The 5,279-nt window shown below is 39.2% G+C and overlaps 1 pseudogene; it reads right to left on the bottom strand.

Annotated features, from left to right (window-relative positions):
* Window positions 1-1,899: 1,899 nt before the first annotated feature.
* LOC149008001 (UDP-glycosyltransferase 91A1 pseudogene) lies at window positions 1,900-4,274 on the bottom strand (annotated as a pseudogene).
* Window positions 4,275-5,279: the final 1,005 nt, after the last annotated feature.

Genomic DNA, 5,279 nt, shown 5'->3' with positions numbered 1-5,279 from the left:
CAGCTTTACCATCTTTCGATACATGCTGTTATAATCATATGGTGTCTCTACTGGTTTGCATCCACTACGTCCCCATCTAGAAAAAAGTTTTTCAATACAACTAGATTGGTTAATGGTAATTCCCTACCTAGAAAAACCTACTTTCATGCCAAGAATGATGTCTACAACACCAAGATTCGTCATGTCAAATTCTTTAGCTAAGGTTTCTTTAATGTCACTCACTACAGAATGATCAGAACCAAGAATCAACATATCATCTACATATAAGCAAATAATTATGACCTTATTCGACACAGACTTATAGTAAAGGCATTTATTAGAGTTACTCGTTTGAAACCCAAAGCTCTTTACTTATTTTGTCAATTTTTTGTGCCATAATTTAGATGCTAAATTAAGTTATAGTTTTTATGTTCGAAACCTTTCATGACATACCCTTCAAGTTTGTTCATGTATGTTGTATAATAAAATACTTTTTGTCCATATCATTCACTCTATCAGAATTCATAAAATTTAAAACCGATATGAATCTCTTGATATGAAACAAAAAACTTAAAGACATGTCCTTTTTATTTACAAGACCAGGAATCAACGACACAAGAATCATGAGACTGGATAAAAAAACACATTAGTATTCTATAGAACAAATTTAAACTCTTTCATCCAAATTTTGTTTTCACTTTCTTGCATTGATTTTAGACCCAATGAAGGTTTCTAACTTGGTTAGATTAGATTGGACACATATATCCATTCAAGTGTTTTCTCTCTTCCCCTCCCTTATTTTTTTTTTCTCAAAAAAGATGCTAAAAAAAAAAATACTAACAGAAGAGAGTAAGTGACAGTTTCTTTCTGGATTTCGACAGTGATAAAGCCATCACTTTGTTCACTTTAATCGAATCCTTTCTTTTTATATTATTAACAAAATAAATGTAAAAATAAATAGTAACCCAAAGAAGATGGGTCTCCTATTTCAAATTCCATGGCTTACAGGTCAAATGTTACGCATCTTATATACCATGCCATATAAACCACAAGAAGGGGCAAACCCAGCCACTTAAGAGAAATCATATTCTAGATTTCATAACTAATTTTTCTTTATATAAAAGAAACTGAAGGAGAAAAATAAGAGAGCATCTCATCACATTTATTTTTCACAAAATTGATCGAATTACTTTAGCAAACCTGTGCTGCTGTGCACATGGTTTGTTAAAGTAATAGATTAGCAAACCTTTGCACATGGTTTTGTCAAAACAATTTTAAGTACAAAAGTTACGATGAGATTACAAGCACAAAACCAAATTAAAGGCTGGGACTTGTAACTCACGCCATTATTTGAAGTTTCAAAAAAGGACAATCAATTTAATGGTTGTAGCTAGTAACTCACGCGATAATTGGAAGTTTCAAAAAGAAAACCAGGTTGTAACTGATGCACTTTATTACGTGGATGTTTTCAACCCATGATCTCCTGTCCTCAACAAAAAATGATGTTGCCGCCTTCAAGACCAGCGATCGACCACGACGCAAAATCTTTTTTTTTTTCAATAGAACTCGACGGCGGCGCCGTCGTCATTGCAGAGGTCTACCCGTAGGGTGATGTGGTTCTTGGCTACATTAGCCATGGGACTGCCGAGTCCCAACCCACTCTCTCTTCCCCGATTTTAGAAGGTCGAAGGTCGATGGATTATCAGCCATTAGGTGATACATGTTACCTGGATATAAGACTCAAGCTGAGATGTAAAGCTTCTTCCACTGCCATAAGAACCAGAGCCGCCGCTTCCATGAGCTCCTCTCTTAGACTTTTGAGTGGAATAGAAGGCCAAGTCATGACTTGAAGAAGAGGAAATTAATCCATGTCGGGACAGGTGGTTTCTACACCTCGAATGCATTAGAAAAAGGCTTCAGTCAGATTGTGCCATAGACCAGCCGACGTCTTCGCTCTAACCGCAAGACCAAGATCGAACACTTGTTGCTATCGTATTCCTGAGTCCAGGCAACAACAGCACAAGCGAAGTCCTTGATCTCGACAACCTCATCATCACGTTCACATCGGCGAACCACAGTACTAGAGCTAAGAATGAAAACAAACACAAGCACAATTTCTGGACACATCAAGCACAATTTGAAATTCACAAAGAAATTCATAATGCTTTAAGATTGTTAGGGTTAGGGTTTAAGCACAAGGTTGCTTAAAGCATTACACCCTGAGTATCTAGATTGGAATACCCAAACTGTTGCTTCCGGCTAGTATTTATAGTAAAATATTGAGTTCTATTGGTAATTGGATTCTCCTACTAAAGCCCATTACACTGTTAGATTGTAACTAATCTGATGGTCCATATTAGAAAATAAGTTGAGTATTACTCAAATACCTCAACAATAAGTTGGGTATAACTTGAGTATCTCAACATACGATGAGTATGACTCAAATACCTTAACACAATCCACAAAGAAGCCTGCCATATGGATTCGAGCTAGAGACAAGAGATAACCACTACATAAACCCTACCCCTGAGTAGTGCCAAGGTAACTGAATCACTCTCAACTTTGTATGATTTCTTGCCTAAGCTTTGCAACATTGCAGAGACTTTTGAGTGGTGCTTATATAGACTTGATCGTTGGAGGCGGCTTCCCAACCACTCTGGTCGGCCAACGTCTAACTCTTTCTTGTGGGCCTTGCCGTTTGGGAAGATTCGAGATGCATCACCTTTATAGTTTTTAGAAGGAGAGGATTGAAGTAGAAATTCATTCACTTAAAGTGGTAACTTGATATTGATTTCCACAAAAGAGAAGATGGAGGATGGGGGGGGGGGGGGGCGACCAGACCAAAGTTAGAAAAGGAAAATTCGATCAACTGGACAAATTTTTCTTCAAAACCCCATTTCTCATGTACTCGACAAGCCCACCAATGTTGTAGTCTTGGTGGAGTGTCTGATCACCAATAATTCTTCTGACTTCTCTTGATTTCATGCACAAACTCTCTCCCTCAAAGACCATTGCCTTTCTCAAAGACATGGCAATGGCTTCCCCATGGAAGGACCCATCCTCATCTCTATCAACTTCAATAGCCAAACCCTTCTCCACCAATAGCTTTGCATTTAGTCCTTGGTCATTGATCAACGGCAACACAACCAGCCGATCAACATATTGGAGTGTCTCTATGATTGAACCCCAACCAGCATGAAACAAAGAACCCCCAATGGAAGGGTGGGCTAGAATTTGCAACTGTGGAGCCCATCCCACATAGATCACCCCGTGATCAGCTATCCTATTAATGAAACCATCTGGTAGAATGTCAACACCCTCTGTTGCCCAGTGAGGCTTCCTTAGTGTCCATAGAAATGGCAGATTAGAGAGCTCTAGTCCATGAGCTATCTCATCCACTTGTACTTTGCTTAATTTGCTTTCACTTCCAAACCCAATAAACACAACTGACTTTGGTTTTTGCCCATTGAGCCATTGAAGTGTTCTACACCACAACTCTTCACCTTCCAACTTTCTTTCCACTGATGGCATTACTATTGGTGGAAGCAATCCAACAGTAATCACTGGTTTCCTGTAAATCTTCTCTAGTACTTCTATGTACTCTCCTTCAAAGTCTTTACTACTACGTATAGCAAAGGCTTTACATCCCTGAAGCACTGCAGCTACCCTTTCACAAATATTGCTCCCCCTATGAAGGGCAGCATAGTAACTGTTTGCCTCATCTTGTCGTAGAGTGACTGATGATGCGAATGTAATCCAGTTTGGTCTAACTATGAGACTCTCAGGTGATGGACGAACTCTTTTGAATGCATCGCCAGTCATATACTCTGGTGGCCCGGCAAAGGCCATGGCTGCGGCACTCAAGGCAGAGAAACAGATAACTTGCAACCCAAACTCTTGAGCTACCTCAACTGCCCAATGTGGTACAAAGTCTTGGATTACCCAATCTGGCAATTCATTAGCTATGAATTGCTTGAAAGGCTGACGGAGGAGATCATAAACAGCAATGAAGTGAGGAAGTAAGTCCCCTGTGGGAAGATCAACAGTGGCCTCCATGTTTTCAAGTAAGTGACTTCCATCTTCAACAAGGGGGAAGGGAAGCTCCACAAAATTAATTGTAGTTCCTAGAGTTAAGGGTAGTTTAAGGAGTCTTTGGATGTTTTTGGGAGTAGAGAGGAAGGAGACTTGGATACCAGCTTTCGCCAAGGCAATGGCTAGATGAAGGAATGGGATCAAATGGCCAAAGGCTGACCATGGAAGCATCACTATGTGCAGATCAGTGGCCATATCTCTAGCTTTACTGTAACTGTTGAGCACAGGCTCACCCAGCTTATATTATCTCTATATAATTAGATTTAGAGATCCAACCATTTAAGTTATGTACTCTTACAAGTTTGTTGTGAATCTATTCTTGGAACAACTTAATTGATTGTGTGAATGCAACTAAACTGGAATCTGTATGAATACAGATATAAGTTGGCTCAAAGTTGGTTCTTCATCCTCAACTTGTGCTGACATATGCTAGTTGATCTCTCCATACCGTATGTGATGGATGATGATTCTACAACTAAACTTAAGCACCAGTGATGTTTAGTGCCAACCAACAAATTTGGAATCTATAGACCATTTGATAATAAAAGCACTGAAAGGTTCTTCGGAACAAATTCTCTAATTTGTGTAGTGACGTTAACTTGAAATATGACAGTATCAAACAGAGAAAAGAGAATAAGCTTTCTTTTGGTAGTTGAAGGAGATTGTTACAGAACAAAAAATAATGTCCTTCGACTTTCGTTTGTGGTGCTGGCATCCATAGAAGAAGATTACGGAAATTAAATTACGAATTTCTTTTTTTGTTGCGCGGGTATGTTGCACACGGCTCTCTGAAGGCAACACCTGGATCTTTTAGGATCCAACAGTGTGATCTTAAGTGATCTGCCTTCTTCCTCTACTTTCTTTTGTTGGCAACAACTTCTTTCCTACTCAGCAACCAGAATAATTTTGGTATCCTCACCCACCCTTTCCTGGTGATTATAAACTTATAACTCAGATGCCTGGGAGTCTGATCAAGGAGTATCAAGGAAATTTTATTCAGGCCATTTCAGATCTTCTTTCTCATCATCAATTTTACAAGGACATCTTCTTGCAATCAGAGCTCATATGCCACTAGGCATTGTTGATGGTATTGAAGAGCTTCTAGTCGAATTAGACCATAAAAGATCTTGCCTCGTCTATCAGTAGAGCTTAGGGTCCGGGACCACCAGTAGAGACCTTCCATATGGTTCAAGACTTTGTGAAGTTGA

This window comes from Hakea prostrata, chromosome 8, assembly GCF_041222555.1.
Source record: "Hakea prostrata isolate BN-2017 chromosome 8, UWA_Hpros_2, whole genome shotgun sequence".
NCBI classification, from domain to species: domain Eukaryota; kingdom Viridiplantae; phylum Streptophyta; class Magnoliopsida; order Proteales; family Proteaceae; genus Hakea; species Hakea prostrata.
This window is presented reverse-complemented; position numbering and strand designations above follow the sequence as displayed.